Source organism: Crinia signifera, chromosome 8, assembly GCF_055691185.1.
Source record: "Crinia signifera chromosome 8, ASM5569118v1, whole genome shotgun sequence".
NCBI classification, from domain to species: domain Eukaryota; kingdom Metazoa; phylum Chordata; class Amphibia; order Anura; family Myobatrachidae; genus Crinia; species Crinia signifera.
The window spans coordinates 25094253-25120735 of NC_139224.1; the positions used below are offsets into that span (position 1 = coordinate 25094253).

The 26483-nt window shown below is 44.6% G+C and overlaps 1 protein-coding gene across 5 annotated transcripts in view; it reads right to left on the minus strand.

Moving 5' to 3' along the window:
- Positions 1 to 26483, minus strand: part of TAFA1 (TAFA chemokine like family member 1) — a 372953-nt gene that overhangs the window by 6904 nt on the left and 339566 nt on the right. The gene's annotated exons all lie outside the window — the stretch shown is intronic.

Here is a 26483-nt window from a genome sequence, read left to right on the forward strand (position 1 = left end):
GACAAAGAAAAGGTCAACTCACATTTTTCATGTTTTTTGTGACTATGTCAACATTTCTATTTTTATTTGTGTATTCTCTCTCTACGCCCACTTGGATCTTGACGAACAAGTTGGTTTAAAAAAAAGAATCATGAAAAACTTGTGACAACCTTTTCCTGTGTTGACCATTAATCTTAAGCTTATGTAGAACGTTTGTCGATGTTGACCTAAACCATGGCCACCTTTTTCATGTGTCGACCTATTCTCTGTTGACCAATAGTGACCAATATTGACTGTCAACCTATCGACTGGATAATACTGTAGGACAGGTCGACAGTCAATAGGTCGACACCATATAGTTGAGTCTGTCAAAAAGATAAAATGGTCCACATGAAACGGTTGACATGAAGGTTTTTGAGTTTTTCTCTTTTATGGAACTCTTTCATGCTTGGACTCCAGTTGGGACAGGTAGAGTGTGCCGAGCGCAGTGGTAGTGTAGTGAGGAACCTTGGCCGGAGCATGGCGAGGTGACGCTGTACACCTATATGGGGCCAATGTGCTGAAATCTACAAATTGACACTAAAAAATATTTACAAAAACGTTAATCTTTTCGTGACGACAATTTCCTTAACAGCCGTTTGCTTGTGTTGACCCGCTGTCTTTGACTTTTTTTCTATGTTGACCATTTATGGTCAACACCTTTTGGGACCTAGTCACTGTCGGGATTCTAAAGGGGTGCCGGATGGCCTCCCGACAGTCGGCATTAAAATGGTTAATAGACCGACGTCAGAATTCCATTACGACTAGCCTATGGACTAGAGGGGCTCTGTGACTGCTCAGATGCATATATGCATTAGGATGTATGCACAGTTTTGTCAGCATTCCGTCAGCATGCAATTTGTATTCTGTTGGCAGCAAGTTTCTGAAATTGTGTTCCCAATACGTATGATTTACCCATCATACTGGCCCAGTATCAGAAAAACTTAGCATTGCTGCGGCTCCGATCATTTCTACAGACAGCAGTGATTGTGGCGAATGTAGTTCGTTCGTGGACTTTTCTTCTGGCCTTCTCTACAGTGCAAAGATAATTTTACTTGCTATTTAGACAGTAGGAAAAAGCGTATTTGCTATCTGCTGTTCAAATAGCAACTATCTCCAATTTCCAAAGACAGAGACAGGTTTATAATATTTGTCTTCAAACTTTGTTAACTTAATTTTTTTGCAAAAAAGAAAAAAGTCAGACCAACTGCAACACCGAGCTGATATACATTCCAAATAAATAGAAACCAGGGCACCAAAAATACCGGAGTTTGGGTAAGGAATAAGTTCTATTATATAATTTATGTCATACGTGCCTGCAATTGAAAACGTGTCGGGAGATTGTTAAGGTGACACCTAGAAGCGCAGCGGGCATGTACTGCTACAACCGGGAGGACTGCCATAAAACAACTTACATTCATATGTGGATGAGCCCCATAGCAGTTAGTAAAATCCACTGTACTTGCTGGGGAAAAGATACGTGTCAAGGGCTGTTCATGTATTGTGTTTCACAAGTGGTTCCTTATAAGTGTCCACGAGAGACCTTAACGTGCATGTAGCCATAGGGATAATCGGGGGGAGGGAGGGGGTGATTTTGGTCTGTTCAGTCCCTGGTGAATTCGCAACGGGGACCAATGTTTATGCTCTTGCATAGTCGCTGAGACGTTCTCATTTCCCGGGGGTTCCCACAAAAACGCTGGGAGCGCCCAATATTAACGCAGGCGGACAGCTGCCTGTCGGGGGGGGGGGGGGCGGCTAATGTCACCCGTCCGCCCCGTTCTTGGACTGGGCGGTGCAAATATAAGGTCACTCATGACTGACATATTTGTGAGCAGGGGAAAAAAATCATTCGATGTTTGGCGACCATCAAATGATTCTGGTCCTGTTCGCACCATTGCGAAGGGATTTTTATGCAAAACATCCATTCGCAATGCGCTGAAAATGTACGCGCGGCGGTGGCGGGGGCGTTCATTTGTACGCCAGGTGGGTGGCGGTAGTTGGCTCGCTAAGCAGCGAATTTATGCTGCTTAGCGTGTCAACCAGAATCACCCCCATTGTGCCTTATAATCAATGCCGGGAAATGGTGTCAAAGATCCCATTATAATGTATACAGTATATCTTGATTAATTTTTTCCCCCAAAATGTAAAAGCTGCATACAGTAATATGGGTTAAGTAAAACCAGGGAGATTGCTAGACTCATCAGGGAGAGAGGAAGATTTCTGCTGTTTCAGGGAATCTCCTGCAGAATACAGGAGGGTAGGTTTGTGTAGTTTATGGTTGTTTATGTAGATTATGGTTTATGATTTATGTAGTTTAGGTAGATTATGGTTTATGTAGTTTAGGTAGATTATGGTTTATGATTTATGTAGTTTAGGTAGATTATGGTTTATGTAGTTTATGGTTGATTATGTAGTTTATGGTTTATGATTCATGTAGTTTATGTAGATTATGGTTGTTTATGTAGTTTAGGTAGATTATGGTTTATGATTTATGTAGTTTAGGTAGATTATGGTTTATGTAGTTTATGGTTGTTTATGTAGTTTATGGTTTATGATTTATGTAGTTTATGTAGATTATGGTTTATGTAGTTTATTGTTTATGTAGATTATCCCAAACAAGGTAACAACGGATTCTTACATAAATAAGAATTGAGTGTGGAAATTAGGATACTGCCTTGGAAAACTACCCTAGATTGTTCTTGGCCTATATATGGAAAGTAATGTGTTACTGCATGGGCATGGAGGTATGATCGCATCATCACTGCCCCGCCCCCTATCCAAAACCCAGACTACCAGCATTATAAGGTAGGGGGCAGGGCTATGTTGATGTGATGTCATTTAAATTGTGTTATTGCACTGCCCAGATTTGTTCTGTAAACAAATAGTAGGCAGATGCCAAGTTTTGTGGGAGGATGCAAGGAAGTGCAGAGTTGTGCGGATATGTGGAGGCCGATTCTGGTAGACTTGCCTAGGAGGCCTAGAGTGTCGCCCAATCCATGAGGCCTCATGGTCGCAATGCGGAACGGCGAAGGAAAAGCGGAACCGGCGGATGCAACTGTGCGAACCTCACTCATTTCTACTACATTATGATAATAATTACCACCGCTCCGTGTGCAGCCTATGTAACAGCTTGCCATCGCATTCCTTCTGCTTTATAGTACAGCTAGTGCAGATTTAATTTTAGGCAAATAAAAACAAGAAAGTCTAACCCACTTGGCAGCGATACAAATTCCTCCACAATGAAGTAAAAATCCTTGGAGGCTGCACATAACATCTTAAATGATCTGGACACCGTGCTCCTTTGAATTAAAAGCAGATCTGAGGATTTTCAGCTTTTTCTAGGAGCTATTTCTCATTGCATGCAGCATATGAACAGCATAAGAATGCCAGAACCGGAGATGAAATGATACAATGCGACACTAACAATCACATCAGCTTCATCAAACTGCCATCATTAAAAAAAAGTTTGGATGTTTTATTTAAAATGATTTTTTTTTTTTTTTTGCAATGCTTCCTTGTCATTTTAATTACTGCACTACGGTGTCATCTAATATGCAAAAATACACATAATGCAGTGAATGTATAATGAAGACATTTGAAAAAGGCAACGCTTGCCTATATTAGATCCCATATTTTTGTACATTTTGTGTAATGTTTACAATGGCTTCTGCCGCCATTCTGTTTATTTGTGGACACTTGTATTACTGTATACAGATGGCGTTAAATGTTGAGTGTTTTGGAAGTGGTATTTAGTATTCAGTATTCTCAATCCTAAATCAATCACAGCGTAGAATAAGCTGGCTTTAGGTTTTACTGTCGTATGGCTCTGATTCTCGTTGACTTGGAACGAGGCGAATTTGGCACCGTTCCAAAGTTTGGCGGTCTGCACATGCACAAGCGCGTATTCGTTGCCCTGGGCCGTTTGGAGGGATGGTCGGGGGCGGACGGTGGCGGGAATTGGGCCTGCCCATGGGAACGCACAGCATTTTATGGGCGTCCCCATGAAAACGCTGAGCTTTCCCATTGGTACGTGGGTGGGCCGATGCTTGCCTGGGTGGAAGGGGTGGCTGATGTCGCAGGACGTCTGCCCCGTCTTCATCGTAACCCTCACCAACAAAAATCAGTTTTTGGTACTTGTTTCCTAGAACGGCCACAATCGGGGGTAATCGTGTACCTTAACTTAAGGTACACGATTACCCCCGAGGGACCCGATTTCCTTTGAAATCAGGTCCATTTTGCCGGCAAAGGCAAAATCGGGTCCATCGCGTCGGTCGGGTGCATTAACATGGCACGCGACGCGACCGACGCGATGGACCCGATTTTGCCATAGGGTTCAATGTTAAAATATTTTTAACATTGTAATCCGTGAAAAAATGGGAAATGGGCCAATATGGGCCATTTCTCATTGTATATGCCCCCCCCATTGTGAACGTCACCCCACGATTGACGCCAACCCGAAACGTGGCGAGCGTAGCGAGCCCGTGAGGCGCGGCGGTAAGCGTCCTCCGACCTTTTCATACCCCTACTATCCACGCCGGCGTGGAGTTGAGAATATAAAGTTTGGCGAGCGCAGCGAGCCACCGAGCCCGAAGCGTGGCGAGCGCAGCGCGCCCCGCGAGGGGACGCGTATACCTGTGAAGTTATACGCGTCCGCTCGCCTCGCTGCGCTCGCCACACTTTATATTCTCAACTCCACGCCGACGTGGATAGTAGGGGTATGAAAAGGTTGGAGGACGCGTACCGCCGCCCCTTGCGGGCTCGTTACACTCGCCACGCTTCGGGTTGGCGTCTATCGTGGGGTGACGTTGAGGGCGTTAAAATTGGGGTCTGGGGAGAATTTGACATTGAATCCAATGTAAAATAGGGTCCCAGGGACCCTATTCACATTTCAATCAATGTAAAAAACGGGGCCATCGCGTCGGTCGCATCGCATGCGATGCGATCGACGCGATGCGACCGACCCGATCAAAATCGGTGTGGCCGTTCTAGGAAACAATTACACAGTTTTTTTCACTTACTTCTAGTTGTGAAGACAGGAAAAATAATTTGATGGTTGGCGATCATCGAATGATTTCTCCTGCTAGCGGAGGCATGCGAGTGGATGTATTCTTGTTACACATCCCCTCACATGCTACCGAGGGGAATCGGCGGTGGCGTGTGGGTGTTCGGGAAAGGGCAGCGAGGGTTCGCAGATTACTGAGCCAATCTGAATAAGGCCCTATGTGTGTTTGGTTGGACTGGCCCACAGAGTCATAGGGGAAACCCCTCGGTGAGCCTCTATGATGTATTTTCTACAGTTGCTGTTATTAAAACGGTACATTCTCATGCATGCACTAGCAGTATTTAGTACAGTTTATCAAAGGGCCCAGACCATGCATTCTCTGATTGTCCAAGCCTTTGTGGCAGCTGGCGACACCCCTTCCGGAGGCAGTCCACACCCCTAAATGTGGTCCCCTACCACTGCATCCCCCCAGTGGGCCCTTCCTGCCCCAGACCAACACTGTATGTGCACGTAGACATTGCTGGGGAAAAATCGGTAAACGAGAGGCCTATAAACCAAAGCCATCTTCTGTAACCCCATGTGGTGCCAGGTACCATAGCTCTGCCTCCAATAGTATGCGAGCAGATTAGCGCCTGTGTCTGCGTCAGCTTTTAGAGACCGCATAGATTTCTGATACTGTGCATTCAAATCTGTGCGCTTGTGTGCTGAGACTCAGATGAATAATTAATAACAGAGGAAGAACATTACTCTACTGCGCCGGACATCACCGCAGCGGTTGATTCAAAATCAGCCCTATAGTAAATTATATTTTTGTTGAGAATAGACTCCACATCCAACCAACGTCTCCTTGCAGGAATACCATCCTTCACTCCACATCAGGGGCAACAGTTCCTCTCAGACTGGTAGGGGTGTGGCCAGTTAAGGGGAGGTGTGGCCAGGCCTCCACAATAGAATATTTTGAAAATAGTGGATTATGTGCCTACCCAATATGGGAAGGGAGGTGGAACCCAACATGCCAGGGTATAGTGTACCCCCCCAACACACACACACACACACACACACACACACACACACACACACACACACACACACACAAATACACACTCCTCTCAGTGCTTTGATATGGCAAAATCAGCATCAATTCCAATTAGAAATTCAGGACTATATAGGTCATGCCACTGTCTGTCCAAGACATATCCAAATCTACCATACCCACCACACCTATTTTGGGCAAGACCACACCATTATTGTAAACAGGTAATCGGGCACAACATAGTGAAACCAGTCATCTATACACAGCCCTGGAACATGGGTGCTGAAGTTTTTCCTTGTTTTCAATTAAAGTTTGAATAAGGCATAAGAACCCTGGAGCTACCTACAGTACATGGGGCTTATTCCAGTACACAATGATACAGTATTTGGTGCGGTAACCATACGAACCATTCATAATTTGTTTCCCAACTCTACTAAAGCAATGACAATTGCAATTGACGCAAAATCTGGTATTTAATAAGACCTGTTATCTTGTGAAATATGCATGCCCGGATTGTACGGATGGGGACTTTTTAGGAAATATACTCATTAATTTCAAAGAAAAATACAGCAGTTCTGAGTGTAAGATTGTTAGAATATCTATACTGAAATGTACTATGTAATTTACTATAGATGTGCTCATAGCTTCAGCTCTGTTCCCCTTTGCTTTTGCTTTTTCTGCAACGAAAATTAGAAAATAACAATAGCAGGAATATCATAGTTTATTACAAAAGGTTTAGACTGTAACCTCGGGGATTTATCAGAGAAGCAATGTACCGCTACTTTTATACATGAAAAATCAGGCTCCACTTAAAATGTCTTAAACTTCTTTAAGGAGTAACAACAAGTGCATCTATCTGTCTATGGGTCTGATTCCGGGCTGCTCTCTAGGTTACGTATATTTGCTGGTAATGCCGCCCTGTAAAATCCCCCCCACCCCCCGCCTTACTTTTTTAGATGAACGCTGATGGCCGATTTGAAGGCGGGCTCTGACATCATTTGTCATTAGCCAATTAGCCCTGAGCAGACAGGGGCATGCCTGCGTTTTTATGGGCGCGCCCACCGTTTTTTTTCGACACGCCCATGAGACTATGGGTGCCAACCCTGCCCCCCCCCCCCTGCCTGTCAATCAGGCAGCGAGCGCCCATGCAAATGATTAATTCACCGAAGGCGCCTGCTGTGGAGGTTTGCAAATACGCATTATTGCTCCTGCGCAGATCCCAAGTTCGGGGTCAGGGTTCAATTCGGACCGGTGCAAACAGGTCTGAATTGGACTCTATTTTAGTTGCATTTATCTATCTATCTATCTATCTATCTATCTATCTATTCCTGCATCACAGCATTGAGGTCAATTTCACACTATGACCCTAACTGTGCAGAGGTTGTTTGCTTGGGTTTCCTCTGGGTACTCCATTTTCCTCTCACAATGAGGCAGATGTATTAAGCCTGGAGAAGAGATAAACTGGAGATAAAGTAGAAGAAGATAACGCACCAGCCAATCAGCTGTGTTTGAAATATGACAGTTGATTTGCTGGTGCTTTATCTCCTTCCACTTTATCTCCACTTATTCTCTTCACTGGGCTTTATACATCTGCCCCAATACATGAAAATTGTGGAATCCTAATTGGTTTCAGAAAAGATGAACCCTAGTGTGAGCGTATTCGTGTTTAGGGCAGACTAGATGGACCAAGTGGTTCTTATCTGTCAACAATATCTATATTTCTCCGAATGCTGTTGCCTTTCCCTATATACATTGTTATAAGTTCACTGAACCCATTTGCATGAATAGAAGGTCTACTGTAGCTAGTACTGGAGGCATGGCATAGCCAGAGCGTTGTGGAATTATCTCCGAACAACACTTCAAAGCGGCTTCATCCCCAATGATTGTAGAGAGATAATTCCTCAGTTGTTCAATTTATGCCCTACTTAATTTTGTTGGTATACTGTGTACTATTGTGCATGCTCCAAGTTAGTTGCCCTTCTTTCCCCTACCAAGGTGGACATTTTAGAGTACTGGGCAGGTGTGGTGCCATTTTGTATCTGTGTAGAGAAACATAGCAAGAGAAGGTCATCTTCGCATTAGCCCCAGCGGGACCCTGCGATTTACCTGCTTTTATTGCCATTCCTGCCACCCTGTATCACTACCGCTTATATCCACAGTACAACCAAAGACTGGTGAGCAGCTACAAACCCACCTCATCTCATAAATCTGTATAACAGCAAGTCTGGCTCTACCTACTATACTCAGTAAATCACATCACTGGATGAGTAACTAAACTATTACTTCTGCTGGTGTGGACAGGTGTAGTATGGCCTCCCGACAGTCGGGATTCCAATGGTCTTTAGTATACCGACATCGGAATACCAACCACTGGTAGCCCCTTCCCACATGGGAGAATCCCACATGGGAGAATACCCTTTGTTAGTCCTGACTGTTGGGCATTTAAATAGTCGGGATTATGATGTTTTTGCACTGACCATCGTAATCCCAACTGTCGGGGCATCATCAGGCACCTGGTGAGGACAACCCTCTGCCACACCAACGCTGGTTCATATTTCCAACACTTGTTATGCCCCATAGTAGTGCTATTCTATATTTTATGAACTACTGTAGTTAATGTTATGCCCCATAGTAGTGCCCTAGTTCAACCCCCAAATTCATATTATGCCACATTGTGAGCCACCAGTTCACATTATGCTACACATTGCCCCTAGTTCTGGTACCGGATTACCAAATAGGCAGAGCAGGCACCCACCTTTGGGCCCCCATACAATTTTAGGGGCCCCTGTGATAACAAATCAAAATAATAATTTGAAAGAAAATTACAATCAAGCTTTCTTAAATTGTTTCCAAAAGTCAGATGACATTAATCAACTCAAAGATATGAAAGGCTCTGTAGAGAAAAAACTGTCCTGATGTTATGTACCCATTAACAATTTAAAATACATAAACCGTAGTCATCAGATTCACATTACTGTTTCCAGATTTGTAAAATCAAAACCATATTAACCGGAGTGGGTTGTCCCGGAAAATTTCCGGGCATACCTCCAGTAGGTAGGTGTGCGCCAGTGGTGCCTCCAGCTGTGCACCACCTCTAGAGGCACCCTCGCATTGCTCCCCCCTCCTCCTGTCGCTCCCCCCTCTGACCTCCATGCTCCGGCGATCACGGCTGCTCGGGCCGCCATTAGCACTGCATCAGTGATCAGGTGGCAGGCCCCGTTCGGGGATGTTCAGGGTGGCTCGGGGGACTCGGGAGCAGTTCAGTAGCTGGCCAAAACCTCCCTGAGCGCGGCCTGCCACCTGGTCACTACTGCAGTGCAATGGCAGCGGGGAGCTCCTGTGTAAGATAGCAGGAGGGCGGAGGCCAAGAACAGGGGGGGAGCGACAGTAGGGGGGAGTCGAGACTGGCTACTGCCGTTGAGTGGTGAGTATTGCTGGGGCAGGACAAACCTGGGGTTAAGCCACTCGAGGGGTTAAGCGATAATTTTTGAGGGAGGATTTTGACTGCCTAGGAGCTTCCACAGGGTTTAATCTGTCACTGCCTAGTTCACATTATATCACGCAGTCCATAGTGGGACATTCCAACAACTTGTAAGACATCTTTATGAGCTGGGTGCAGATGAGTCGGGCTCAAGTGGTGGGACCCCATATCAATGCCCCCCCTTATTGTATTAAGGATCATTTTATAAAGGTTCAGGGCAGCAGAGTTTTTCAACAGTCATTTATTAAAGTTGATTCTGTAGCATTTAGACATTTATCTGGTGTATAGTAAAAATTATATATTTTATATATATATTTTTTGAATTACAGACAATTAGGATATGGTAATGAATGCAGGGGATAAAGGAGGGGGTAGCATCAAAGATGACCCTTATGAACTGGCCGTCCCCTCCTGGCAGCACTGTACGACTGATAATGAGGAAGAATTTGGGAGCAGGGGAGACACTAGAACAGTGGAATTAAAAGTTCAGTTGATAATTTATGCTCTCTGTCCATCCAACTTTCCATAAAATGAATTCTAACATTGTCTCATTAGGTTATATATCGAGTTTTGTATGCACAATCTTGTTAGCAATGATATAGGATGTCAGGCCTAATGAGGATCTCTTACCTCAACTGTTTCTGCTAGATGAAAGTTTTCGAGAGGAGAGGTAAAAGGCTATGGATCTCACCGGCTAACAAGCACCTACAGAAAGGACTGCAGCTCAACTGAAGGGGAATTCTGGAAATAACAGTTTTATTGCGTAAACTAAAAACATCAAGGGGAAAAGAAATACTTCATTGTAGAGAAGGCAACACACTGCTCTTCACAGAATGCTATCCATCAAATTCTCATGTAGTGTTATGTCATTTGCCCAATTTTGCACGTTAGGAACATGTAGCCACAAACTTATATAATATGGTGTATAAGATTTTGTCTTTCTTTAGCAACAATATATATGAGTTATCATTAACATATTGTTATATGTAGGGTTAGACTAGGGAATGAAGGACCCATCTGGCTCTTCTGGCAAATGCCAGATGGGCCGATGGCCAGGTGGGACGATTTTTTGCTCCGTGGTTTAAGCCCCGCCTCCCGATCGGTGCACATAGAGAGTCGCTGGACTCGCGGCAGGTCCAGCGGCTCTCTCTGTGCACTGATCTGGGTATCTCAGACAGCTATCTCTCCTGAAAGCTGGGATCAGCAGGGCATGCTTGTCCATTGCATGCGTGGATTCAGTACTAAATCCCGGCGGTCGGAATCTCGGCGGTCGAAATCGACCACCGGGATACCGGCCGCCGGGATTTTGACACCATCCGGCATGCGTGTGTGTGCACATCTGGTGTGTGCATGCACACAGCAAAGGTCATGCGCATGCACAAATGCCAGGGCTGATTAGGTGGCCCAGTCCGTCAATAGTAGGGGCCCAAAGTTAAGCTGTGTGGCCAGCCACCAGAGGGGTGTGGTTAGCCAGCAGAGGGGTGTGGTTAGCCAGCAGAGGAGGTTGGCCAGCCACAAAGGGGGTGTGGCCAGTCAAGAGAGGGGGTTGGCCAGCTAGAACAAAGTGACTTGCTAACAATTAGAAATGACATGACATAAATGTGGGCACAGGAGTGTAAGTAGAGCAGTTAGGCGGATGTGCAATCATTTACATGGCATGGTTTGGCATGGTAAATGATTCCCCCCTTTAAAAAAAAATCTCTGAGTTTGGACGATATCCCACACAGCCACCCTACTCGGAAGCTATTACATTTGGTCACATGGGCTTTGATTGGCAGGCCTAATCTTGGTTCGTACATGATCCTACATCATCAAGTTACTGGCCCCTAGAGGAGGGGATGGAGCCTTCAGTCTCAATCCCCACTGGTGCACAGGGTATTCCCCTGTGCACCAGTGGGCCAATCCAATCCTGGCCCCAGTGTACAGTAGCTTACCAACCCTATTTCCTACCAAACAGATAAACACATGTAGGTTAATTGTGTTAATTAATAGTCTCTGTTGTGGTACTGCCTTATTAAAGTTACATATTGCAGCAAAGGTCGTTATCCGAAGATTTAATTACAAAATAATAAATAGCCCTCTAATAACAAAACCTCTAACCAACCTTGTTCATGAGTGCCACCACTTTCCATAAAATTACATTTTCAATTATGCTATTCAGTTTAGCCACATGCCTGAGACAGGCTGCGGCTTTGAAGATGGCCACTGGTCACTGTCGGATGACGTCACCCGCGAGCGGACATCAGCGTGGCAGTGCGACAGATGGAAGTGGCACCTGAAGCTCAGTCAGTATGATCGTCGGTAAAGTAGCGGTACCACCCCCGCACCCACCCCCCCCCAGGTCATTAGCGATTCCACCTCCGCCCTCCCCCCGGGCAATAGCGGTACCACCCCGCACCTCTCCCCCGGATTTCATTACCAATCTGCCCCTGTCGATGTAAGCCATTGCAACCTTTAGTGGTCGACCTAATGTAGGCCAACCCAATGCCCCCTACCAATCAGAACAGCCCAATATTATCATGTTCAGACCTTGGTTCTGGCTACAAATATCTTAAATTCTGTGTTTTACTTTTATAAGTTGAAGGATGGAAAATAATAAAATAACTCTATTATTAGTTTCTGGTTACATTATAGTCTTAAGACGACACCGCAAACCATATACCGTAACATCCCTTGAACTATAAAACACGTTCCACCGCTAATTAACTAATTTTCAGCTTAGGTTATCACATATAAACTTGACTACAGAAGTTCTTAATTACTTCAAGATGTTTCAGAGGCTCCCTTGAAGGATAATGTGTAACTTCATTTGATTTTTATTAATAAGCAAGTTTCAAGCTGGCTAATTTGAAATAGTTTCGATATCTGCAGGCGCCGTGTCTCATTTAGTTGGAGCTCTGCATGAGAAAGTCTGAAGATTTTTCTGTGCCGTCTCTAATTAACTCCTTCACCCATGACACTACTGGGGCATAATTTGCACATGAATCTTCGGATATGACCCTGATTTTGGCAAGATTTGAAGATGTCACATGTGAACGGATACTACATTACTGCAGCGAGTTTTATTACGAAGAACAAAGCAATCAAGTACGGAACGGCCAATACCCTTTCAGTTTACCTATACGTTGAAGGTTAGATCACACCCAAGGAGTCTCGCCTCAATATCTTTCTTCGGCGTACACCTCGACAGATATTTCCTCATGATGGTAATTTCATAATTAAGTGTTAATTGGGAAAACATGGAATACTCTGACTGTTGATTACCCTTGAGGACTGACATTGGTGAACTCTCCTTCAGGGCTCATTAACAAGGACACATTAGCGGCTAATTTGTAAAAACAAATGCACACTGTAGTGATGTTGTTTATTTTGCCTCGGAATTGATGTTCTTGGATGTTTCTGCGTTTGAATAATAGAGAACACATAGAGTAAACTGTGTTTCTGTAACAGATGCTAGAGTTGGGATTCAGTATGTTTCAACGGTTGATGGAATGCCGGTAGTCAGAAGACCAACAGCGACATCCCGCTGAAAAGAATCCCGACAGAGGCTGGCTAAGTATACTGTTGGAATTCCACCATCTGCATCTCTACAGAGGTTCCAGCGCTGGTGTTCATGATTCCAGCACCAGTATTTCAACCACCAGCATCCCCATTGCCGGCATTGTGACCACATTCTTAGTAGGCAACAACAAAATGGATGTATCAGTGTAGTGTGATATAGAGACGTATCTAAAATCTCAACCAATGCCACGCCATTGAAGGCAATGCACAATGCTGCTAAAAGAACCCCAAAGCATACCATTGGAGTCACTGGTCCAGTGACCAATATCTGCTCATGTGCAACACTCAAAACATTGACAGTATTCTACAGATGATCCAAAAATCCATCAATGGTGAAGGCTTTGGTAGCTATCACTACCACGGAGAGGACAAGGCAGGTGGCCAGAATGGAATGGGGCACCATTATTTAAGCCATTGCTGCCCAGCCTCCATGATGTATGCCGACTTTGGGTAACTGGGCATTTGGCCGCAATTATGCATTCCATAGCAAATTGTTTAATCAGCCTCCGCTGCCAGACCCTTTGTCACTAGGAAGAGCTGGGGGCAAATTGTTTGGGTGAGAATTGCACACTTTCTAGGATCTCGGAGAATCTCTGTAATTTGGGAAGATCCCGGAGGTTCCGGGAGAGTGGACAAGTATGCTGTATGTTATCTGAGACGGTTTTCCTTGCAAACTCAAACTGTGGCTTCGTTCATCTGCTCATCTGCCTGGGAAGTGATAAGCAGCACACAGGGCTGCCACTAGGAATTTTGGGGCCCGGGACTGATTTCCAGTCCAGGCCCCTCTGGGCCCCCCCATCCCGCCTCCCTCCACTTACCACCTAACTCTTGCTGCAGGCCCAGAAGCACAGGCTTCTTCAATGCAGGATGCCGGCGGCCAATTAAAATGAAGCACCGGCTGGTGAGCCAATCAGAGCTCGTGTACCGGCAGCCGCTCTGATTGGCTAACGGTACACAGGCTCTGATTGGCTCAAAAGCCAGTGCAGCATTTTAATTGGCCGCCGGTGTCCTGCATTAAAGAAGCAGGCAGCACAGCGGAGGCAGTTGGGGGGGGGGGGGCAAAATTAGCTTCCGGGCCCTTCCAGAGGCGGCCCTGCACACACGCACACATATGTTAGAGAAAAAAAAACTCAAATGAAATCAGACAAACTTTGCAAAATGCTCGCTATGTAACTATGAACAGGTATGGACTGGGGCTTACAATGTTCATGGTATTATCCCTGTGTACATGTGAAAAGAATGTGTGAACAGGAGGCACAGAGGTAATCTGAAAATTAAAGAGGTGTGACCTTGCTTCACGCCTCATCTAAATATGCCAGCAGAGTGTCAGAGGCGGAGATGCATGGTAAGGCCTTTAGATGGTCAGCCCGGCCCATCAGCCCCACAACAGCCAGTCAAACTGTGGCTATGAAGCAAATTCAGTGCACGTCTGTGGATACAGTAGCCTGAGCTGTTAAATAATCACAGTCATAGAAAGCATACACAGACATTTCCCCCTGGGTACAGTACAGGAAGAGGTACTAGTTTCATAGCAGGGCGCCCACTAAGCAAATAACTTAGTGGGCGATTCTGCGTAAGAAAATCGCATTGCATGTCGTTTATGTGTGTTATGCGATCGCATGCGATGCGATTTTCCTATGTAATTTATTCACTGCTATTTTTCCCCCGGGCGGTGCGATCGCACTGCACCGCAAAATCGCATGCGATCGTATAGGGTGCGATGCCATTTACTTTACTATACAGTTGTATGAGATGCAATGAGATTGAGGCACCCCCCCAGTATCCACACCACCCCGAAGCGTGGCGAGTGCAGCGAGGGGCGGCGGAACGCGTCCTACCGACATTTTCATACCCCCACTATCCACGTCGGCGTGGAGTTGATTTTTATAGTGTGGCGAGCGCAGCGATCGACCGAAGCGAGCCCCGCGAGGGGACGTGGATTATGTTAAATGTATTCCGTGTCCCCTTGTGGGGCTCGCTACGCTCGCCATGCTGCGGGATCGCTGCGCTCGCCACACTATATAAAGTCAACTCCACGCCGACGTGGATAGTGGGGGTATGAAAAGGGCAGTAGGAAGCATTCCGCCGCCCCTCGCTTCGGGGTATTGTGGATACTGGGGGGGTGCCTCAATCTCATTGCATCTCATACAACTGTATAGTAAAGTAAATGGCATCGCACCCTATACATAGGAAAATTGCATCGCATGCGATCGCATGCAAAAACACGCATGCAATGCGATTTCAATACGGTACCGTACGTAGTAAACTGGGCGCGCTGCTAGGAAACAAGTACCCAGGAAGAATTAGTACCCGAAGGGCTGTAAGATCCTTTCTCCTAAAGCCATAGACATGTGATGTATATTGATTATTTCTGATTGGCTCCTTTTTCATCCTTGATTCTCCAATAGGCATTATCTATGCATTCTGAATGTAATTTGCCAACTACCAACTCCTGACATTTGACCATATCATAGAATTGTCTGCACAGATTTTCTCATCTGTAGTGATATATTATCTACACTTGTGATCAATTTATGCATCTAAAATAAATGTTATTTGTGCAGAGAGAGGAATGAGCTCTGCCAAATTGATAATGGTTGTTTCTTATAGTCACACGGACTCTATAATTCACCATCTGCCAGACAATAATATGAAGCTCGGGGTAAACAGAAGGAAATTATTGACAATAAAATTCACATAATCTGAGATAAGTATAATAATGAAGGTCAATGATATTTCACTTGTACCAGTACTGGATCTAACAATGCATTGATTACAGATTAGATAACCTCTAGCGACTCACTGCTTCATTATAATATTCTATCATGAAAAATCCATTTAAAAACGCAGATAAAAGTTGTTTTGATAGTTCTCTTTTTGTAAACTTTTTTTTTTTAGAATTTGTAACATCAAATGGCATTTTATGATTACACTGTTGTCAGTTCCAATTAGGGATTAACCCTCTATAAGCAAGCGTTTGAAATTGGGTCATATGTTGATTTGATCCCCCCCCCCCCCCCAAAAATAAAAATAAAAAAAGCAATAACAAAAAACGCATCTTTAATATTGGTATCTTGATTTTACCAGACAACGAACTGTAATTAATAGCCTACAAGGTGCGGGATTTTGTGCGAGTCTGGCTCGACTTTTAAAGCGCCAATCATTTACTCAGCAAAAAAAAAAAAGGTAAATAGCAATATCCACTGTATACATTGTACTCCCACTGAGTCTTGCAGATCTGTGTAATCCTTAGAAGAAGAATATTATAATTGAGTATATATTGGTACAACCATGTAACCTGTGTTATATTCTGATTGGCTAGATATTAGTCTTGCGTTAGAGGTGCTTTTAAGGGTCAAGACGCTGCTACTGCTTAACACACCCCCACATGACATCACTTTCTCCAAAGTGACTCCAGTTTCATCCTCCGCCCTGTTCCAGCACCGCAATTCTCCGTTTGTGACTTAAGGTGAGTACACACGGGTGCAATTTCATGTAAAATCGCTGGGAAAATGGTCGCTGAGCGATAAATCGCCAGCTGCGCTTTCCCCGGCGATCGCTGTGCCGGGAGGTCAGTGCCAGGGAGATCAACGCCCAGCCCCGTGCCGCTGCTCCCTCTCTCCTCCCATCAAAAGTGATGCGCTCCCCCTCCGCCCTGTAGCAGTGTCTCCTTTTCATCGCTGATGAAAAGGAGACACTGAGCAATATGATTGCTGGGGATATATTGCTAGCAATATATCCCCAGCAATCATATTACCCTGTGTGTATACAGCATAAAGGTGCCCATACACGGTACGATTGCTGGGTGCAATGAGATGAGCGCTCCCGTCACACATCTCGTCACACAGCTTAAAAAGTATGTGCATACTTTTTGTACTAGATCTCATCTAATTGCATTGCAAAATGTATGCGATGCGATCTAGTCCAAATTGTATACAATAATTGTACCGTGTATGGGCGCCTTAACTCTAAGCCAGGTGTTTTTTTTTTTTACAATACTTTATCAAACCGACAAAGAAAACAAAATATATCATGGTCATCATCAGATCATGTAGCCTACCAGGGCTGAAAAGCGGGGGTGAGGTGTGTGTGTTTGTGTGTGGTATCATTTGGTCTACAGCATTATGGTCGACAGTCATTAGGTCAACACCATTAGGTCGACATGGGAAAAGGTCGACATGGGTCTAGGTCGACATAGGAAAAGGTCAAAAGGTCATTCGTTCGACAGGTCGTTAGTTCGACATTGTCTAGGTCGACAGTAAAAAGGTCGACATCCGGTTTTTCACTGTTTTTTTACCTGAATGTCAACACAGTCGACATGGACACAGTTAAAAGTGCACCGCATCCCTTCGCATCGCTTGCTGCGCTCGCGATGCGTCGGGCATTCTCCCACTATGCCCTAGTGGATGGTAGGGCATGAAAAACCGCCTGTCGGTACATGTTCGCTAAAAAAAACAGTGAAAACCCCATGTCGACCTTTTGACTGTCAACCTAGACAATGTCGAACTAATAACCTGTCGAACTAAAGACCTTTCGACCTAGAAGGTTGTTGTGCTACCCCCGGTTAGTGGCTCCTCTAGGCACTTGCTTTACATGCAAAGCACGAAAATCTCAACTAAGTTAATCTTGGCCCTTATTCTGGTTGGTGCGGTAATATCCGCGTGCGTTCGTGCCGCCGATGTTTTGTGTCTGCGCATGTGCAGAGGTGTCTCTGCGCATGTGCGAGCGGGGCGTACGGCCAAATCCCGCATGAAATGTGAACACTCCGAACAGGGGGTGGAGAGGGGCGTGAAGGGCTATTTGGGCTCATTACCATATGTGTACGCCCCGCGTTTCATGGGCGTTCCCATGCAAACGCTGGGCGTACGTATGGAAATGCAGCCGTGACGCACGTGTAGGGGGCGGACATATGACATCGCCGGATGTCAGCTGCCCGCCCAGATCCCTGCTTTTGCACGGAAAAATGTCCGTGTGGTCTGAGGTTGCGGGAGCTGGCGGAACACTCGGTCCTGCATTCGATGGTCTGCGACCATCGAATGATGGGGGAGGTTCCCTAAGATGGAGGCGGCGTATTCCATGAAAAATACACGTGCGGTCCGTTCGGACAGCTTCTTGCCGCGTACGGACGGAGTTGACGATCCGTATGGAAGGCGGGGTTTCGCACGCACGGTCCTGGCCGCATATTCGGATCCGGCCGCACCGATCAGAATAAGGGCCCTAGTCTTGGGAATACTCCAATGTTCCAGTTGGCTATATATAGTCCTATTGCGTGGAATATTTATTACTTAACATACTTTTTTCCCCTTAGATATCATACTAGAAGACACCTCTCTGGCTGGGCTTAATTTATAGGAAAAAGTTGCTGACAACCGAAGATAAAAATATTTAAAGTTTTAGCCAAATATTGCTGTCCCTATAAATAACTAGGGGAATGGTGTTAGTGACGGGCACACGGACTATCTGGAATCCGGACTTTAGGTCAGCAGTAATACGGTTGACAGTCAATAAGTTGACCATTATTGGTCGATTTGCATTTGGTCAACATGGACACAAGATTGACCTGGTGAAAAGGTTGGCATGATTAAAGATCGACATAGAATAAGGTCGACAAAAGGTTTTCAAATTTATAATTTTTTAAAAACTTTTTTTCATGCATTGCCATTCACGTGGACTACGATTGGAAATGTTAAAGTGTGCCGAGCGCTACCGCTGTGTTTGGCACCTTGCCTGACACATGATGAGTGAACGCGATACACTATTTGAGGGTTCATTTCCTACAATAAAAAAATTGATACCCCAAAAGCCTAAAAAATCATGGTGACCCTGTCATGCATTAACCATTTTCATGTCCATCTTTTTCCATATCAAGCTTGTGTGTGTCAACATTTAGGGGTCAACCTAGACACTGTCTAACCTTTCCTCTGTAACCTTATGAACCAAATCCAGGGTAAACGCAGGATTTTCAGAAGGGGGTTTCCAGAGGGGTGGAACAAAGCACGGAGATGGACACTTAGGTGACCCAGTATATGCCGGGTCAGTTAGAGTATTATAGATAGATCAATTGTATATAAATAATAATAATAATAATCATAATTTAAAAATAATAATAATTATATATATATATACATATAAATATAACAGCGGTGTAGATCCCTGGGCATAGCAATGTATTGGGGCCCCTACCAGTGGGGGAAGCTTTGATGTCCCGCGGGTGGTAGGGGGTATTATATCAACCGCTCAGCATGTAGGGCCTGGATCAGTAATTTCCACTAATTGCCCCTTTACTGCACAGATGGTGGGAGATGGGGTGGGAGAAGGGGGCATTGGGCTGAATGAAGGGGCCCTGATACATAACTTCCAGGGTGGTAGAGGATGTTTAATACGCAGAGGAGGGGTGTATAGTGGAGTGGGCTTATTATTCATAATTTTCTGGTGGGAGGACAGCTTGCTTGACTGCAGATATCTCCAGTTTCAGGAAATAGATTTCTTAGATTTTAATGGAATTAAAAACTAGAGAATCCCACCTACCAAATGCTATTGGACACTAGGGGATCAGAGGGGGAGAGTCCCAGAAAAACTCTACGTCAGACAGAACCTGAAATATCTGACTGGGAAGAGCAATTAACAGGCTTGGATGGGCACATGTTACATCTGCCCCACCTGCAGTGCACATGGTTTTGCCCATTTTCCAAATAAATTTGTACTGTAATCAGATCTGAATAAGGGCCACTGTGTGGCAGGAATAAAATACAGTCGTGTTACCTCTTTTGTTCAGCCTCTAAACTCTTGTGACATCTTTACTGTAATTCAATCCACAGAACATGTTTTGGAGTTTCAGTATTTCCACAGCCCTGAGTCTAATTTGCGGTTGATGTCACTTGTAAAGTAACTGGGACAAAGCGGAGCAGACTGCATGGGGGCGGTTTAGTAAATTGTTGCTTGGAGACTAACAAAATTATTTGTTTTCTTAATTAGTTGTTTTTTTGTTTTGTTTTTAGCTTTTATCATATTTTGGAATTAAACGACTTTATCACATTTGTATTGTTCTTTTTCACAATATGCTTCTATTGTTATCATGCAGCTCTATTCTTTTATCTCAGACATGAAGAGATGAGATGTAACATGTATCCTACACTGCAAGCTATGCATGTACTTAGCATGTTCACCCAGTAAATGTTCCTATTTTGATTTTTTTTTTTTTTTAGCTTTTATCATATTCTGGAATTAAACTACTTTATCACATTTGTATTGTTCTGTATTTTCCGTGATCACCCAGTAAATGTTCATGGTTTGATTATGCCGCTACAGTACTTTTTGGCTTATTGTGAGAATGTCTCCGATCTATGTATTTGGAATTTAGACCCTTATTCTGGTTCATTTGCAGCGGCCGCTCGTTCACACAGCAACCGATGTTTTGCGTATGCACAGCAACATTTCTGCGCATGTGTATATGCTGGGTGCGTGCGAACTCGGTGAGAAATCTGTTCGCCGGGTGCACGCACCCAGCCTTGCGAGCTGGGGGTGGAGAGGGGCGTGGGGTGTCGGGCTGGGTTATTAGCATATGTGATGTTCATGTAAAACATCCATTCGCAAGCCTTGCGAATGGGTGGCACCGGCTAACAATTCGCAAGCGGGGATAGGGTGACTTGCAAGGATGCAAATTCGCATTCGAACGAGTCAACCAGAATAAGGGCCTTAGTGCAGCATGTTTGGCAAATGTATATCACAACCCATAATTCCCTGTTTACAAGGCACATGCCTAGAGGCCGCAGTAGCTGGAGGTGGGGTGGGGGGTGGAGCAGGCTCCCTACATCAGAGGCTTGTTGGGCCGCTAGCCTGATGGGGCAGCCCTGAGGATGGGGGACTGTCATTACTTAAACTACAGGTGTTTAGTAAATCAAATTAACTGCCATTCTTCTAACTTGTCGGTTTTAATGCCTCTGTATTTTTAGGGTCATTTCCCAACATGTCTTATAATGATTGGATTATCCAGAACTATATGATCTAACATTCAGTACAGTATAGGGACATACAGCATTTATAACAAGGTAAACTATACTATAGTGAATGAGCAGGGGAGTGGCACCCCCTAAATCTGCCAATGCTGTAGTAATGTATACAGTAGGTTCTTGATCAGCTGCAAGGCGGCTTGTTTAGGGTTAGATAACACCCAAAAAATGTAATGTGTAATATATTTCTGATTTATTAGTATAGATAACCAGCATGAGGCTTCCTCATATTCCAGCACAGATCTGATATTTAAGCATGATGCACAGTGGGGGTCATTCAGGTGCGGTCGGCGTTGCTATTACTGTTGCATCCTTGGAAGCAGCTGCGATAGCTTTATATGCAGCACGAGGGGTCTATGACAAGCATACACCTTCTACTACAGTAGTGATGCAACTTGTGACCTAGGACGCAGCATCAGATCAGAGCACCCGCCATCGGTGCTGCTCAAACCGTCCATCGCCGAGTCTACGACGTAGGTCCGTGGCCTCTTCCTTCCCCTAAAAAGCAGTGTATGTGTAGTGCGGACCCTGTGCATGCACAAAGCACAAACAATTAGTACTTTGAGCTAATGAGCAGAGGTGCAACTGCATCCGAATGACATCCAGTGTGTGCGAAACGCGTGTTTGAGTTCCTCACTATTGCACAATGTTACCACTAGAGCAGGCATTGCCAGGGTGGATAGGGAAAAGTGGAAAGACCTCATTATTTTGCCACAACACAATATGTATGTCTATAGTGTTATGTTACTATAGGCCTTATTCTAGTTCACTCTTTCTGACAAAATCCTTCTTAGATGGACAAAACCATGTGCACTGCAGGGGGGCAGATGTAAAATGTGCAGAGAGAATTAGATTTGGGTGAGTTATTTTGTTTCTGTGCAGGGTAAATACGGGCTGCTTTATTTTTACACTGCAATATAGATCTCACTTGAAGTAAAACTCCACCCAAATCTTATTCTCTCTGCACATTTTACATCTGCCCCCCTGCAGTGCACATGGTTTTGTCCATCTAAGAAGGATTTTGTCAGAAAGAGTGAACCAGAAGAATGCCCTATGTAAGCATGGTTTGCTTGGTCTAACCCACGCATTCCTGCTTTTGAAATCTTTAATTCCATGAAAAACTTCCAGCTTTGCATTCTGTTATTCCACATCTGTATTATTGTACGGTTGGCATATTTGACATGAATTGAACAAGACTTGCTTTCAGATCCATTTTTATACCAGTAACACGCGCCTCGCACAAATTGGTTTCCATTCCGAGAGGTCACAGGGAAAGGTTTTTCTATACGTTTTATTTACAGCAATTGACAATACGGACTTTAGCAAATCTCCACAATAGGCTCAGAAGTCACTGTATGTTATTAAAGCGCACACACTGCCTCATATAGAAACCTATCCGGTATATTCAATCTGTTTGTCTAAGCCACGTACAAACAACCCGGGACTAAGGTTTAAAAAGGATCTTGTCTGCCAATCTTCATAACACAGGAACAGAATGCACAGGGAGCTTCATTCTAAATCCTGTTCCATTCGAATAAGATTGATACAAATAAAATGTAAATAGAGAACACTTTCAGACACCGGCGGTGAAAAATACTTTGTCAGCCTAATGAAAAGATATCAATTTTCTCTACTTTATTCAATAAATTGTGAGTCATTTTGTAAATGGATTAGATTAAAAAGGAAGTGCAGACACCTGGGGAGGAACTATGGCGATGGATAGAGGCTTCACACATGGGAGACAAGAAACCTTTTAAGACGTTTCAGATCTATAAAACTGGCTGATACAAAATACTATGGGGGTGTCTGTAAAACCAAGATCATCCACTGAGCAAAGAAGGACAAGTGTATGGTATCGAACGAGACATCTTATTCTTCTCATCTGTCGCACTGTCCGGGGGAAGCCGGATCAATGCTGGATTTTGGACTACAAAGGTGGGGACAAAGCAGAACAGTATCCCTTGGAACCTAGGTGGCAATTATACCAGGACAGACAACCACCGTCCGGTTTCTGACATTTTGTAACGATGATTGAAAACTTTTAATCAGAGTTTATGATTTTGACTTACTGATCTATTTCCCAACAAGTAAACCCAGAATGAAACCGTAGGATTCAAGGGCATGTCATCCACTTATTTATAATGTTTATTAAGCATCTTCATCTTCAATGTACTGTCACTTTGAGCTGTGACAGTTTTAACTGTCACTTTGAGCTGTGACAGTTTTTACTTTCACTTTGAGCTGTGACATTTTTTTAGCCCACAAACTCTACACCCCACCCCCCAGTCTCTATCTGCTCCTACCTGCAATCTCTATCCTCACAGCTCCCTCTCTCCGTATCATGCAGGTTTGAAATATCAGTGTCCCTGCAAATATTGCTTTTACTTTCTGTTTTAGCATCTTTTAGCACACAAAGGAGTAATTTGGTCTGTCGAGTGGCCTCCAGTGGTCACTGGCTGTACTTTACCTCACAGTGGTGAGGAGTAGTTAGCCTTTTAAATATATTGATATACTTGTCTACTTTTGAGACTGTGAGTGTGGCACCTAGAAGCTGGATGTGTACTGCAGTCCCACTAATTGGACACTGTCCCGATGTCCCTCCCCATGGGTGGGGGGACAGTTGGGAGAGCCGGTGATCGGTGATGCTTCTCTATTGGAGGGTTCACTAGTGATAGCAAGGTGCTATAGATGGTCATGTTACTGCCACAATTAATCGATCCAGCACTTTAATAATTCACCGCACCTCTGAAAATAGCCGGAGATTTGTCCATTTCATCCTTTAAATATTAAGGGGAGTATTCAATCTCCGCCGCTATTTCCCCCATCGTCCGACAGCATTGAAGAGGCAGATCGACAGAACGGGCCCAACTTTAAAAGCTGTCAGGCCGGTTTGCCGAGAACGGGCATGAATTGTTGCGATCACGGACGGATCTCGACAATCCATGGGCATTTACGTGGACACGCCCCCTTTTCGATGATCGCCAGGTGGGACATTGAATCCTGCCTGGCGATTTGCGGTCCCGCAAAAAGAAATCGGGCCGGGGTCACGGCTGTCGGGACTTACCAACAGTCGTGACCCGTGATTGAATACCCAACAAAATGATACAACTCAGTGAATATATGTGGCGGGTAATATTTATGTAAACTATAAGAAAGCTTAATTAGATTTTCCAAACAATATCTTCTGAACAAAGCATTTCTCAGACCTGGGACTGGTCTCATTATCATTAGCCATGAGATTTATACTGATATATAAGGTGAAATGTAATAGGATGTGAGACTCAGAAAGTGAGAGATTTGGTAAGAAATCTCCAGGTTTTTTAAAGGGGATACGGTCGTATTGTTGACAGCACTTTGGTCGACAGTCATTAGGTCGACACCGTTGGGTCGACAGGGTTCTAGGTCGACATGGGTAAAGGTTGACAGGTGTCTAGGTCGCCATGGGACAAAGTCGACATGGGTTTAGGTCGACACGTGCGTTAGGTCGACATGGGTTAGATTGACAGGTTGTTAGGTCGACATGGGTTTTTTCACTGTTTTTTGAGCCGACATGTGCCGACAGGCGGTATTTCATGCCCTACCATCCACTAGGGCGCGACGTGAGAATAAAATAGTGTGCCGAGGCACCATGCCCGAAGCATCGCGAGCGAAGCAAGCCATGCGAGGGGCTGCGGTTCACTTCCAACTGTGTCCATGTCGACTGTGTCGACATTCGGGGTAAAAAACAGTGGAAAAAACCCATGTCGACCTAACGACCTGTCGACCTAAACCCATGTCGACCTTGTCCCATGTCGACCTAGACACCTGTCGACCTTCACCCATGTAGACCTTGAACCCTGTCGACCTTGCCACCTGTCGACCTAAGCAGCAATCATTTACACTGCAAAATCAAACTGATTTTGCAGTGTAAATGATTGCTGCTTGAAAAAAGCTGGAGATTTCTTACCAAATCTCTCACTTTCTGAATCTCTCATCCTATTACATTTCCCCCATTCTGTACTGTTTATAATATAAGCAATATTTGAGAATAATGTTCCTTGACGGACTAAAGAAGTATTGCCATACTCAGTACAGTGACATGCAGTTGCAGAACTTCGTTATAGGAAAATGGTAATGAGAAATAACTTCCTAATTCGGGTTTACCTGTTGTTTCAAGGGTAACGACCTGACCTCATTTTCCATCCCAATCCGATATGCCTCACGGGACTTAAGGTAAATTAATGTAGATGAAAATAAAAAAATTGTCAGAAGTATTGTGGCAGATGTGGGAGACAGCATGCCCTAAATCAGACTATGCTTCAGGCAAACTGTGCAGGAGATGTGGCAGGAGTAATCACCTTGTGGAGATACGCTGAAGCGAAATTCAATAAAGCACAGAGGATGTACTGCACAAATCTAGTCTTAAAAATATTTTATGAACTGCCTGCAGAATTACGCAGATAGAGCAGAGCCCAGAAACGGGGGGCCGGCGCGCCTGGAGCGGCAATCGGGTTTTGGGAAGATTGGGGAATTTGCTTCCAAATGATGTCATGGATTATTGATCCATTAACCCCTTATTGCCAAACTGACTGATTGCTATAATGCCGAATGTCAATTGATCATGTGTTCGCATTGTTCTCAAAGTAGCAGATTTATACCTATCACAAAAACTCAGGGTTGGATTGGCCCACTGGTGCACAGGGGAAATCCCCGGTGGGCTTCACTGTCTGTAAGACCCTCTTCTAGAGGTCAGGTTCCAGACACTGCATTTATGCTATGTTATTCTACTAGAGGGTCAGTTACTTGGTGGCCATGAGTGAACTTAGATGCTTGCTTCGTTTCTATAGAAAATGTACCAATATTATCCCTCCTGCCAATCAAAGTAGGAGGTTCTGACACACCCCCAAGATCTCTTTATAAGGAAGGCCTGTTCTTTGCAGGCCATGGGCCAGAGGCACTAAGCTTGAAAAGTGATAAAATGGAGAGTGATAAACAACCAACCAATCAGCTCCTGTCTGACATTTTTCAAACACAGTCTGTGACATGGCAGGTAGGAGTTGATTGGCTGGCTGTTTATCACTCTCCAGTTGATCACTTTTCAAGCTTAGTACATCTGGCTCTATGTCCTCTCTCCCAGTTGGGCAAGTCCTTGCCACACCCTGGCTTGCCCCAGTCCGACACTGATAACATCTTCACGCAACATTCCGGATACAGCAGGATTAAGGTGTCCATATTTATGGCAATCTCAACAACAAACAAAAATAGTCAAACTTACTCAACCAATATCACTGTAGAGGCAGCAACAGAATGAGGGTGATGCCAAGTACGATTGTGATAAGACTGAGTATGATGAGGGATAGCAGGTACCAGTCCCAGCATTATTCAGGTTTTGTGATAGCA